Source organism: Columba livia, chromosome Z, assembly GCF_036013475.1.
Source record: "Columba livia isolate bColLiv1 breed racing homer chromosome Z, bColLiv1.pat.W.v2, whole genome shotgun sequence".
Classification (NCBI taxonomy): domain Eukaryota; kingdom Metazoa; phylum Chordata; class Aves; order Columbiformes; family Columbidae; genus Columba; species Columba livia.
Window position 1 is genome coordinate 5,464,246 of NC_088642.1, and position 14,541 is coordinate 5,478,786.

The 14,541-nt window shown below is 40.5% G+C and overlaps 1 long non-coding RNA gene across 3 annotated transcripts in view; it reads right to left on the reverse strand.

The window, feature by feature from the left end:
* The window catches only part of LOC110357417 (uncharacterized), a 56,205-nt gene that overhangs the window by 33,847 nt on the left and 7,817 nt on the right, over window positions 1–14,541 (reverse strand). For all 3 annotated transcript variants that reach the window (XR_010469169.1, XR_010469168.1, XR_010469167.1), the window contains 2 exons: window positions 12,765–12,848; window positions 12,295–12,386 (listed from right to left, as the gene is read on the reverse strand). This is a non-coding gene — a long non-coding RNA (uncharacterized LOC110357417). The remainder of the gene's footprint in view (window positions 1–12,294; window positions 12,387–12,764; window positions 12,849–14,541) is intronic.

Below are 14,541 nucleotides of genomic sequence, written 5' to 3' on the forward strand. Positions count from 1 at the left end.
AGGTTTGACATTAGGAAGATCCTTCACCCAGAGTGTGCTGGACACTGGAACAGGCTCCCCAGGCTCCCCAAGCCTGATAGTGTTCAAGAAGAGACTGGACAACGACCTCAGACACATGATGAGAACTGTGGGCTTCTCCTGTGCAGGGACAGGAGTTGGACTCAACGATCTTTGTGGGTCCCTTCCAACTCAGGACATTTGTGGCAGAATGCAACCCCCCCTCTCTCCCCCTCCCTCCTTCAGTATGGAAGGAGTGGGCACATCTCCCTCTTTCTCTGCTAGTTGAGGCTAACAGCTTCTTTTGTTTGGCCCCAGAGCACCCTGGCCAGCGTCATTAGGAGAAGGGAGTGCCGAGGCACCAGGGAGCTGCGCCCAGTGTGGGGGATGTTTGGAGGCTTCAGGGGCACCCACAGACAGTGTAGGGGTGCAGAGAAGCTCCCAGAATGCCTACAGTCAGATCTGATCAGCCAGTATAAAAACGGGACTCTCGTCGAGACTCGGCCCATTGCCGCGGGTGTCTCGGAGCACGAGCAAGACGCTGCAGCCGAGAGCCCCCCTCCCCGGGATGGGGACTCCACTTGCCTTGCCGCCACGTGTGTAAGTAAAACATCTCACAGGATTGCGAGTATATTTATACTTTTTGTGCACATATGCACGTATAACTTTCCGCGCTCCATATGAGCGCGTGTAAAATTAATCCTAGCAGAATCGCGGGTGTATTTTCTTTCCGTGCACATTTGCACAAGTACTTTATTTCCTCGCACAATTGCGAGTGGCCGCCGAGAGCCCCTCGCGCAATCGCAAGTGTATTTTCCTCCCGTGCACACTTGCACACGTAACTTTCCGTGCCCAATATGAGCACGCATAAATTTTTTCCTCGCACAATCGCGAGTATATTTTCCTCCCGTGCTTTCACGTAAGCACGTGTAGGATTCCGTGCACACTTGCACGTGTAGGTAAATTAACTCTCTCAGGATTGTGGGTGTATTATAAATTTACCCTCGCGGAATCGCGAGTGTACGCTTCCCGTACTCACTATGAGTGCGTGTATCTCTTTAAAAATAATCCTGCACCGTGTTTAGGCAAGTGTGCATTTCTCCGGGACTCAGGGACGGCTCTGGCATTTTTGGGTGAAGCCACGTGCATGCACACTGTGGACCGCCTGTTGTATTAGTGGTTGCTGCCTCAATAATTTTCCTCAACTGATATCCGAACCTTTATTTAAGTCACTTTTGGAGTGCTAAAACCCTGTTTTTCACCAGTTCAATAAAAGTTGGTTTTGGACCTTGTTGTCCCTTAAATTAACCTATGGGATGCCTCCGTGACAACATTCTATGATTCTGTTAATCTTCTGAGGTTGGTTGATCAAAGTTATTCCAGATTCTGTGCAAATCTAGCTCTGTGAAATACCCAGATTATTTCAGAAACATGAAAAGTTAAAGCATATAGTTTGTAATTTTCACCATTTATTATTTATATTTTATTGATATAACTTGTTTTTTCTTGTAAGACCTCCCAATTTTACTTTGGTTGTTCAGTTTGTCTGGGCAACCTTTGATTAAGTAGACTTTGAGTAAAGGATTCTCTCAAGCAAAAAGAACCCACCACCTTCTTTTGGTTCTGATTTCTGCTCTTAACATTTTAATATCTATAAGAAGACACAAACTCTATGTGACCCTCAGAACAATTCTTAAAAATACTATAGAAGAAACTGAATATGTTGTTAAACTGTATAACACAGACGGAGAAAGCATTTGTTTGAAAGGCTTATAGTCACTAGAATACTGATAGAAATCTAACAACTTGCAAAAAGGAGACCAAAGACAATGAAACAAATGAAACTACAGAGGTAAGCTGCAGGTATAAGCATTTATAATTTACTTGCAGATATATACTGAAATTGCAAAGTTTTGCATCTTAATATGAAAGAGGACAGACTTAAAGTGGTTTCTGTTTTCCCATCACCCTCCCAGCCTCCTTGCATCGGCAGAAACGCACACAGAGATGAACAAATCTTTCATATTCAGAACTACTCACTGAATGTGAGACTCATAAAATTTGACGGATATAAAAATGGAAGAAATATCCATTACATTCTGATACATTACTGAAGACATGCAAACAGGGAACAGACCATCTAGGTTAAGTATTGGTATAAATTAAACAGAAAGCACATTTGCTCTAGCACTGGCCTTTCAAATCGAGAGTGATGGCATGATTAAATAATTGAACCATCTCACCTTGCACAGTCAGACAGAATTCCAATAGGAATAATTATTCCAAAATGGATATAGAGGCAAATCAAGCTCTTTTCCAGCTAATACGGCAGCCTGCAACTTGACTTTTTGCTGCTTTGTGGGTGAAAGTGGGATCAGGATCAACGGGTCATTTTTCTTCAATTTTGCAAACGTGCCAATTACTTCATTAGGGCTGATCCCTCCGTTAGTAATTTTATTTGTACAGACAAGGTTTGGTTATTGCCCATGTCACATAGTGCTGCAATAAAATGCCCTTAAATCTTCATGTAAGCATTAATTACTGGGTTTGCCCAACATAGAATTTAGGGCCCAAGCATGAGATATGTCATCTTGAAGGTTTTTCTTTCTCAAGTCCCCATCCTGTGGTTCAAAGATTGTACATGATAAAGAGCCAGCACCAGTCATGCCATCCAAAGCTCTCCCACCACTTAGACAGGCAACCCGTAACTGCATAAAACTCATGGTGGCAATGCGAGAGTGCAAAAATTGCCACGTGAGCCACAGCTCGGGACTCTATGAAAGACGACAACTAAAATGTAACTTCATATAAATTGTTCTTAAAAGCTTCCAGTAAAAGAAATTCTGTTATAAATTGACTGCCTTAATTTTTACATCCCTTGAATTTTCAAATATCAGTATTCTTTGCTGAAAACTAAGCTGATACATTCTTCTCATGGAGCAGATCATCCTGAATGGAATCACACAGCACCTTCAGGATGGACAAGGGATCAGGCCCAGCCAGCATGGGTTTAGGAGGGGCAGGTCCTGTCTGACCAACCTGATCTCCTTTTATGATCAGGTGACTCACCTGGTGTATGAGGGGAAAGTCGTGGATGTGGTCTATCTGGACTTCAGCAAGGCCTTTGACACTGTCTCCCATAATATACTCTTGCAAAAGCTGGTAGCCCATGGCTTGGACAAGTGTACTCTACGCTGGGTTAAGAACTGGCTGGAGGGCCGGGCCCAGAGAGTGCTGGTGAATGGGGCTGCATCTAGCTGGTGGCCAGTCACTAGTGGTGTTCCTTAGGGGTCGGTGTTGGGTCCAGTCCTGTTTAACATCTTTATTGACTATTTAGATGAGGGGATTGAGACCATCATCAGCAAATTTGCTGATGACACCAAGTTGGGAGGGAGTGTCGACCTGCTGGAAGGCAGGAGGGCTCTGCAGAGGGATCTGGATAGACTGGAAAAATGGGCTGATTCCAATGGGATGAAGTTCAATAAGGCCAAGTGCCGGGTGCTGCACTTTGGTCACAACAACCCCTTGCAGCGCTACAGGCTGGGCGCAGAGTGGCTGGAGAGCAGTCAGACAGAAAGGGACCTGGGGGTACTAATTGGCAGGAAGCCCAACATGAGCCAACAGTGTGCCCAGATGGCCAAGAAGGCCAACGGTATCCTGTCCTGTATCAAAAATAGCGTGGTCAGCAGGACAAGGGAAGTGATCCTTCCCCTGTACTCTGCATTGGTGAGGCCACACCTGGAGTATTGTGTTCAGTTCTGGGCCCCTCAGTTCAGGAAAGACATTGAAGTGCTGGAGTGGGTCCAGAGAAGAGCAACACGACTGGTGAAGGGACTTGAACATAAGACCTATGGGGAGAGGCTGAGGGAGCTGGGGTTGTTTAGTCTAGGCTTAGAGGTGACCTCATCGCTCTCTAGAACTGCCTGAAGGGAAGTTATAGCCAGGTGGGGATTGGTCTTTTCTTCCAGGCAGTTAGCAATAGGACAAGGGGGCATGGGCTTGAACTCTGACAGGGGAAATTTAGGCTGGATATTAGAAAGCAATTCTTTACAGAGAGAGTGGTCAGGCATTGGAATGGCCTGCCCAGGGAGGTAGTGGACTCGCCGTCCCTGGAGGTTTTTAAATTGAGATTGGACATGGCACTTAGTGCCATGATCTAGTAAATGGATTAGAGTTGGACCAAGGGTTGGACTCGATGATCTCTGAGGTCTTTTCCAACCCAGTCGATTCTGTGATTCTGTGTGATTCTGTGATTCTCCTACGGCATTTTATTATTGAAAAGTACACCTACAAGGGTTTCTGTCTGAGTACCTGTGATTACAGGTACACAAGACCATTCTTTCCTTCTCCTTTATCATCACCATTATCTCTTGACTTTCATTGGTTTCACTTAGCTCAGTTCCTCTAGTCTTCTGAATTTGATGGACTACCGTTTCAATCTTTCTCTTTAACTTTTTCTTTAAACTTCTTTTTCTTCTTAATAAATATAAGTATATTCAATTATTCTTCCCAGGCTCATGGGAAGAATATTCCTCATTCCATAGCTATATGCTTACTTTCCTCCCCTCTAAAGTAATGAAAAACACTATCTACAATCATTGAAGCTTCTCTGAATCAGGTAACCTTTCTGATGTTACCACTGTGATTCTTCCTCTGTGTTAAATGTTTCTTTATTGTTGCTTTAACGATCCCTTCCTGAACAAATATTAGTAACTATTCTCCCTCCTCAATCTTTTTTTCAGTTCTACAGCTTGAAATTCGTTCAGTCTTTTTGTTTGTTTGTTTGTTTCTTCGGGGTGGAGGGTGTTTGCTTTCCACCCACCTTCTTTGGCATTTTCTGGTAGTTTTTCTTCTTACCAGTCCATGCAAAGTTATTTTCCATCCTACCCCCTGTCCTCGTGGTCCAACATAAGTCTGAATTTGATCTTTCTATGTTCCTGGTCAACCCAAATCCTTCCCATTATCTTAGCATCCTTCACATTTTTATATCCATCTGCATATTGCTGCTTAGAGAGTTTGAACAAAATAAATTCTCTGTAAGTTAACTGTTGAAGAGAAGAAGCCAATGTTACTTTGTGGATTTGTTTGTTTACATGAGTTGGATGTATAGAGGACAGCAGTAACTTCTACTTCCTTTAAACCACTTATTAATATTCCCTAGACAGTTCAGTACACTAAAAAAGTAAAACACAGTGGATTTTTTTCCTTTTTTTCTTGTTTCACATAATTCCAAACTGAAGTTATATCATCACTCAGTGTCCTAACCTTTCAGTCTGTGCAATAGTTGTCCCCTGAGAAGAGGAGGAGGCCTCATTTTCGTGCCTTTGCGGTTAGAATGGAGACTGTATCTCGGAAGCAATCTTGCATGAACAGAGGGCTAGGTAATCTCACTCCTCCTCTCCTCTCCTCTCCTCTCCTCTCCTCTCCTCTCCTCTCCTCTCCTCTCCTCTCCTCTCCTCTCCTCTCCTCTCCTCTCCTCTCCTCTCCTCTCCTCTCCTCTCCTCTCCTCTCCTCTCCTCTCCTCTCCTCTCCTCTCCTCTCCTCTCCTCTCCTCTCCTCTCCTCTCCTCTCCTCTCCTCTCCTCTCCTCTCCTCTCCTCTCCTCTCCTCTCCTCTCCTCTCCTCCTCTCCTCTCCTCTCCTCTCCTCTCCTCTCCTCTCCTCTCCTCTCCTCTCCTCTCCTCTCCTCTCCTCTCCTCTCCTCTCCTCTCCTCTCCTCTCCTCTCCTCTCCTCTCCTCTCCTCTCCTCTCCTCTCCTCTCCTCTCCTCTCCTCTCCTCTCCGCCTCAGCTCTCTCTCCCTCACCTTTAGGACTTTGGAATGCACTGTGCATTCCTCCTCTCTTTGTGGTATCTGTGACACTTCCCTGGGGACACAACTGTTAACATGCCAGCTGTGCAGCGTTGCAAAGCAGAAATGTTCCTTGCTTTGGGAGTGCCTTGGCAACAAGTTGACAAGAACAAAGATTGAGCTTATTGGAGCAGTGGACTAACATGGCAAATATTCACCTGTCTTTAAAAAAAAAGGTATTTAAACTCCACAAAGGTAGTCATACTTTCATACTTGACACTGAAATCACCCAGGCAACCACTGTTGCATGGCCTTCTCTTCATAAATGCCAATTATTTTCAAGGTTTGACACACAGCAGTGAATAAGCTTTTAACATTTTGATCAGAATTATTGTTGAACAGAGAATCCTTTATGCTTTGTGTCAGAATCCTTTATGCTTTGTGTCATCTCTTATAGACACAAACCACTCATTTGTGGCTAGCAGTGGCAGTGAATAGCCTACAAAAAGAAAATGTGCATAGAAAGAGCTGCTTTATTTACCTTACAGTTCACTTATGGGTCTGCTCTGGGTTAAAAAGAAAGGAATAAGAAGCAGCCCATGATGGAGAATTATGTCCTTTCTCTCCATCAACTAGTCAGCTGGTATGAGAATAGATACTCAGTTGTGGGGATTTAGGGAACTAACAGTTTTTGACAACCTAGATCTCAGGTTCTGAAGCTCCCTTTATGTTATAGATAACTGTACACTAGAGAGCAGTCCAACTGAGCAGGCAAATTTAAGTTTTTCCTTCCACTTGCACCAGGTGGCCATCTGAAAGCTAACCATTAGCACCCAAGGAACAGTAGACATTGAGGACAGCTGGCAAATTAAGCCTTAGGGCTGCTTTTGAAATAGTGTGGGTGTAACCCCATGTCATAAATTTATTAAAAAGACAAAACTAGTCCCCAATAGAGGAAAAGTATTGTCAGGATATCTCTAGCAATGGTTCTTAGAGGCTGAAATCCAAGTGAGTAATTAAATAGAGATTGATTTATGAAACAATAAAAGCACATTCCATGTTTCAAAATCCTTTCTCTTCAACACTAAGATGCTAATGAATTCACAAACTACCTATTGTTTTCAAAGACTGATTCTAACCTGTACAAGATCCTTTTAAAGATAAGACACCTAAATGTGAATATTCACAGGTCAATGGAGATCTGCTTACTCTAGTCAGTGGAGCTCCAACTATTCAGCAAACTAGTCACTGGGGTCAGGCTTTAATTATCTAGATGCAAGTCTCTGGTGACATGAAACTTCTGTGGAGGATGGCAGATGTCAAATGGGAATTATGGGAGCCTCCACCATTTTTCAGCAACACAGGAAAGTCAGACTACACCTGAAGACTTTTCTGATAGCTCTGGACACCTATGTGTGAACAACCAGGCTCTAAATTTTCATTGATCATAACAGGAGCCACATGTGGCTATTTACATGTACATTGTTTTTTTTTAACCTGAAACTAACTCTCAGGCTAGTTGACTTATTCAAGTTAACCAAGTAAGAAAATACTTAGTTTTCCAGCTAAAACTGAACTCAGTTTCCCAGTCAACAGGGTGTCTTCTGAAACATAAAGTACAGTGATTTAGGTTTTCTGGCTGTATCTGTGCACTTTTGAGAGTACATGTACATTGAGATTGGATCAAATACCTCAGGGCTAGTCGACTCGGTCTCATTGCATCTATATTGAGTGCAGAGGAAGAGCAACAGTAGGAGTTGGTCTTCACCTTTTTCTGGGGCTCCTTTTACTGTTTTCATCCAAAGCAGAACATGAGTAAAATTTAAGTAGCTCAGACCATCTAAGCATTTATGCTGAATTCAGGACCAAGCCCAAGAAGGCACAGGAATCTAGGTGTGACCAATATTTTCCAGTTTCTCATCCATAAAGTAGAGATTCTGAGGGTTTGGCTTTTTAATTTCAACACCATAATCTTTGTGAGGCTGCCTCAGCTTTGCACTATATTTTTGTACAACATCAAGTGAGAAGAGTCCCAAGCACTGTTATAAACCTTCCTTCTCTGTTCTATAGATAAATCAGGCTCACAAAACCGACTAGCTCCATAGCAAGCTGCTCTTTGTGCTTCGGCATATGCTATCTTTAAACCCCACTTCTATTTTTTTTTTCTGATTTATGACTTAGCTGATTCCTCCATGTGACTGCTGCCTCTTTTAAGGCCAAAGAGCAGTCTTCAACAGACAGTCATCTTATACACAGCGGATGTGTCCAAACAGCTGGAACTTAATTCTTATTTCCACGGCAGTGACTCTCCCTTTTAACACATCTTTTTTCCTCATTGTCTTTTTTTTCTGATATGTTTTTGCCAGCTGACCACATGAAGTTGTTGGTAACATTTCATTTCAAAGGGCAGACTTCTTTGTGTGCTGTTTTTTTAAAGGTCTCTTTTTTCTACAACATGCAGTAGAATGAGGTACATCAGTGTCTCCAACTGCTTTGTACTTTTGTGTTTATGTATAGAAAGATCACGTTGCTTCTACATTGCTGAAATACAAAAAATAAATAACAGAATCCAGAAATGAGCAGAGAGGTAAAATACTTTTTCAAATTGTGGGTTTATTAGAGGAAAATACTTTAAAATATTTTTTTCTTAAAACTAGGAAAGAGCAATAAGGTGGCATAGTATTATCACACTTACCTAGTCTTTCATTTTGTTAGTAATGCCTCAGTTATTGAATTCCATTCAGTGCTTAACCAGGCTTTAAGCTATTTCTACAAGTAAGGATTGGGGCACCAGACATTCAAAGAGGACACAGTTGGTTAATCTGTGCCTTCCAGCGGCATCTAAAGTCACAGAAGGTGTTATCTGCTTCTATCAGCACATCAATGAACTGCTAGTTACTCTTTGAAGAGTTCTGCAGACGTAAGAACTACCTATCAGCCACTTTAATAGGCTAATGGCAGCTGATTGTGTTTCCTCCTAAAGCAAGTAATAACAAGGGTAGCATTTTTGCTTTTAGTAGCTTATGAACAGAGCAAAAATGAAATAGCTATGCACATCAATTTGCCTGTATGCTTCTTAACATACAGTAATGATACCTTGCATTGAAAGAAAAAGGAAAAAGGAAAAAGAAGGTAAAAAAACAACAAAAACCACAACAAAACAACCAAACAACCAAACAAAAAAAACAAGGCAAATCTATGCTGTCATTTGTTTCAACTGAATAAACTCTAAAAATAATACAATGTTCACAACTAAAACATCAGGAAAAAAGAATCAAAACCCAAGGAACAAAAAGAGGTTGCAAGATCATAAGAAAAAGCACAACATGACCAGTTACGGGAGTTGCAAAAAGCCTGGGACATATAAAACCAAAGTTTAAACCTTTGTATTTGTGATACAATGGGACTTTTTGACGAGTTATCACAATGATGCCATGTATACTGGAAACCGGTTGTTTTGTAAAAGTCTGATCCTTCAGAAAATAACCCTGATAGGCACCTTTAATCTACTAAACTACACAACAGCCTTCTTAACTCACCGGTTCCTTGGTTTGAGTTAAACTTGCATCAGCAGCTGTGTTTCCTGAGGTCTTAGGTAAGGGTCAGCCTTTTGCTTTTTGACTGTCTGATTTATTTGATTTTCAAAGAAAACTAGAACTCTCAAGTCACTGCATTATCCACGAGTTTGGGGCATTTAAAACTAAGCCAGCACTGATATCCAAGACAAAACTGTGAGTGCTGGCAAAAAATTATTTACATAGATCACAGTTCAGAGCTTCAGTCTTCTATAAGGAGGCTTTACTCACATGAGTATCCTTAGAGGCATCAATATAATGGATCACCTTGTATAAGGGTTACTAAACTACTAGTGAAAATACATTCATTTGGATAGTAAGAACAGAAATATTTATTCTGATTTGTAATTTTATGAATTTTTTTCCTAGCTACAAATGACAATAGAAGTTCATGCAGAAAATAACAGAAGTTGATTTAAATTCTCAGACTTATGCATAATATTGTTCAAAGGTAATGTAAATAAGGACAAAGCCCAAGTTTATTTAAAACATTTATAGTTCAACTGCGTACAGTAAAAAGCCTGTTTGCACCAAATGGGGATATAAACTATGCCAAGAAACACAATAACTCTTGCCTTGCAGACCCACCTGCAAAGCACTTGTCACAAATAAGAGTTTGTTTCTGAACATTCAACCCCAAAAACACAGCCATGTTGTTTACCCTTTCATTTTATATGCTGGTGAGGAGTACAAATGTCAGCTGGGACAATAATGTGAAGCTGGAAACCCTAACCTATCTTTTTTTTTTTTTTTTTTTTTTTTTGAAATTAGCTGAGTTTAATGTACAGTTTTGCTGTCATAGAACTAGAAGGAAGGACACCAGCCTGAGCAAAAATGCTAAATTCTGGCTAAGTGGAATCAAAGTGAAACATACTCTTTGCCACAGAAAGGTTAGAATTTAAGCCTGGAGAGTTATGAGTGAGAGAAGAGAGATGGAAAACTTGCTATGACTTATGAGACAAGGGAAAGCATCACAGGTAACTTTTGTTCTCCTTTGTGTACTGAAATCTCTGCTCACTCAGGATACTTGATTTATTTTAGAGCTGGTTTTAGCTGCAGTTGCAGGCTGAGAATGCTTCAGCAGATGACAAGGAGACACATTGCTACATACAAAGGTGCAGTGAGGTATGATGTGGACATTTCAAAGAATCAAAATGTCCATCAAGTCAAGGGCATGCATTTCCTATAAAATCCCAAAGACCTATTTGATACTCAACATGCTAACCGCCCTTTGCTGTCGCACACTCATTCACACTCACGTTTAAAGGTCTCCAACTACTGCTCTTATTCCCAGGAGTTTTTTTAGTGAAACTACCTCTCAACTGTTTTAGCTTAACTTGACCTTTCTCTTGCCAAAATTCCCAGTTGTATTAGTGGTGGTGAACCACCTCCTCTTGTCTCCTGGGCAACCACTTGAGTCCTCGCAGTGACTGTAGCAACAAATCTTTGGTGATAGCCATTTCCCCTGAATTTATCAAGCCTTCAAAAAAATTACACAGCATGCATCCTATTAAACCTGTAAGATTTCAGCCACTGACACTTGAGAAATCATTAGCTCCTGTTTTACCCAGAAAGTCAAAGGATGCTGGATGGTTCATCAGCTATCTCTTTAAACATGTTGAATCTGTTTAAATAGCAGTTAAGGGACAGACAGATGATGAGCTGTATGGCTTAATATCACCAGTGTCTCAAAAATGTGTTTCACTATGTCAGTGAAAATCATGTTCTATTGACTTTATAACACTGAAAATCTTTACTGCCGTTGATATTGGTTTGTATGCTGACTCTTAACACGGGAATGTAACCTTAGCAGTTTCAAATCTATTGCAACATTCTGATACTGAATGTAGAAAAATAACCATCATCAAAATCATAATGTTTTCTTGATAAAATCTGGTACATGGCCAAGCCTGGTTAACATTAGTCCTGAGTTTCCTTGTATTAATTTTTTCCATCAGTAGCTGGGTTCTCCAATACTGTAATAACAGGAATGGGTATTTTTGCCATTCTTCGATTACTCTAAAAGAAAAACTGTCTTTCACATACATGAGTTACAGTTATGAGATACCACATAAGTTTGTGGAAACAAAGTTAGCAGTTCAGCTTTTCCAGGTTCCTTTAGTAAGACGTTTAGTACTTGCCTATACTATCTTCCTTCCAGAGCAGCTGTATCCCAATTCAATCATAGTGGTTTATTATTTGTTATTTACTTTCTCAGATCTTCACCAACACACTCTTACCCCAGAGTACTTGAACTCTTAACTCTTTCAGTATGAACAGCACTCAATTCATGTGTGTCAAACATTTTCCCTCTTCTTTTTTGTTACTGAATTTGTAGCAACTGTATTCTCTCCTCTGTAAATACTCACACACACTCTTGAAATCCTATTACTGAAATCAGCAGTGCTATCAGTGCAAACTGCTTCTGTTCAGCTTGAAAAAAAAAAAATAACAAACCAAACACCTAGACACCCATCATGGAATTAGCTTATTTTATTTTTCATTCACATATATTTTACTGTTGTGAGAAAAATACCTGCACTGGAGCTTTTTCCTAGTGACTTGCAGAAGGATTTTACTTGAATTCATGTAAAACAAGCCAATAATTGTGAGACAAAGGAAATAACACATAGAGTAAAAACTATTCTAGAAAGCTGAATTTCATACTGACATCAGCAGAGGTAGGTAAGGATTATCATTACCACGGTTTTGTAAATACGCTCTCTAAATAATTTAAAGACTCAGGCTAAACAGATAACAAGTATGAGTGGCAGTTGACACAGCTCAGAAATGCATAATTAACATTCATAACGTCTTGAAAAAATAAGTGTTTGGATTAATGAGAAAATTATTAGCTCCTCAAAAGTAAACAACTTCCGGTTTTAATTTTGAAGAGTGAGATATCATCCTCATTTTAAGATGGATTCTTTCTTACCTGCTGTTTTGAGCTTATGCCTACTTGTATTCCCTGCTAGAAGTCTTAAAACAAAGAAACTTTACATGGGCTTCTCACAGCAATGTTATTATCTAAAAAAAAATAAAAAATACATGCTTGGAACTAGAACTAGAAAATTCTTCAAGGCAAGTATTAGAAACACATAGGGCATTTGCTTGTCAATTCCCATAAATTAAGGAGAATTTTATTACTGATTGCAGTGAAAACACCCAGTCATTAGAGAGCTATTTTGAAGTTATTGAATTCAAGAAAAGTATTTCACAACTGTGATACACAGTAAATCAGGAAAGGCACACCCCAGAGCTGAATATCAATAAAAATTTTAAGCAATTAACAAAATAAATATTGTAAATCTTTCCAGCTCTTATATTTCTCTTCTTAAAAAATGAAAAAAAAAAGATTAATGGCAAATAACATCAGTAGTGTTTATGATATTTAGAGTACATTACCTTAGGTAACCTTCCGGTTGAGCTGGCAGCTTGCCATTTCCTAACCTGCTGGTGCAATCCTTAGGCAAGTTGTTCTGGAGGCTTCTGAAAGAGATGCCTAATACTTTGTGAGCTTGATACTGTACCCAGTGCCCTTCAACCCACTGCTGAGCACCTTTTACAATGGCGGGGCTGTCTTTCAGTGTTACAGATACATCTTAGTCTGATGGTGTCCTGGCATCATCCTGGTAAAGAGTTGCCATTCTTCCTGGCATCCCCAGGAGCTCAGCCACCACCTTACGATAGCGACACTCTTGAAAGCCCTAAGAGCTGTGATCCAGTTTGCTTCCATTTGAGGGTTAGTTAGCTCTTACTGCAGCTTGCTCTTGTAAGTCCTCTGTCCTGATTAATTTTTGTAACTGTTTGGGAATCTACTGGAGCTACCCAGGGAAATTTCAGGGAAGAGGTGAGTGTGCCTCCTTTGTGAGTTGGTAGGTTTGACTCTTTTGGCTTTGACTCGTATCAGATCATTCCATATATCTGAGCCCCTGAGGTTTTGCAATGGGTTAAAAAAAAAAAAAAAAAAAGGCTAAATAAATAAATTAATAAAAATGTTAGAATTATACTATGTTTTCATTAACATTTCTTCATACTTTTTTGGGGGGGTTGTTTTGTCATGTTTCTTTTTTTCTTTTTTTTTAACTGAGAAACAAATTCATTTTACAGTATATGCCTTGAAAAATAACTGATGTTTCCTTGCAAATGCTTATTAACATCCACATTTGCAAACACAGTGCTTAGCTCAGACATGTAGATTATTGCTCTAACTAGTGTTTCATTTCTTCTGCTTTCTTTACAGCTAATAGCCATTTAGATGAAGATAAGTTTCTCTAAGGAAACTTTCTCCTAAAGGACTCACAAATGTGTTATACTGCAAGCAACCTTGCATTTGAAACATGGTGCAGTATGTGCACATATTCACACAAAAGACACTGAGAACCACTGATGCACGAGAAGATCAGAACCCAAATCTCTGGCTGGCTGGGGTGAGAGAAGGAAGCCAGGCAGCAATGAGAACAACACAGTGCTCAAGAGAGTCTTTTCTATCCTTCAGTAAATCCAGGCCTGAAAAAGTCTGTGGCAGTGAGAACTGCGGGTCAGGCAACAGTTTTACGACTTGTGTTTGGTCAGGTCATGCGGAAAGAAATCCCATCAGAGTTTCAGACCCGAGCGGACGGAGGAAGAAATGCAGCCGACTCAATATGAGTGATAAAGCATACTTCAACTTTATTGATGCACTAAGCTGGTTTATATAAGACTTACAATAATTATGCATACTCGTCATCTATTAATTGGATAGTATACAGTAATTATGCCTACTCGTCTTCTATTAATTGGATAGTATACAATAATTATGCCTACTCGTCTTCTATTGATTGGATAGTATACATAATGAGCTCGACCTTCTTGTGGTTTCTCTGGAATGCAACCTCCTCACCCTGCTAGAGATAATTCCCCAGCTTGTTTATCTAAACACTCAGCTGAACCAGAGAGCAACCGCTCAGTACTTTTCCACTATGCTACACCAGACTCATGCTAACTGAGGCCTACTCATGCTAACTTAGAACAAAATTCTCCTGATACAATGGATCAATAGAGCCATGCCCCTTCTCTATTAGCCATGTCCCAACAAGGTCACACTGACAACAGGAGACACTCTCTCATTGAATTGTGGTGGGGTGACAGTATGTGAACATCAGCTGTTCCTGGTCAACAGCTGCATTTTCAGAACTGTTTG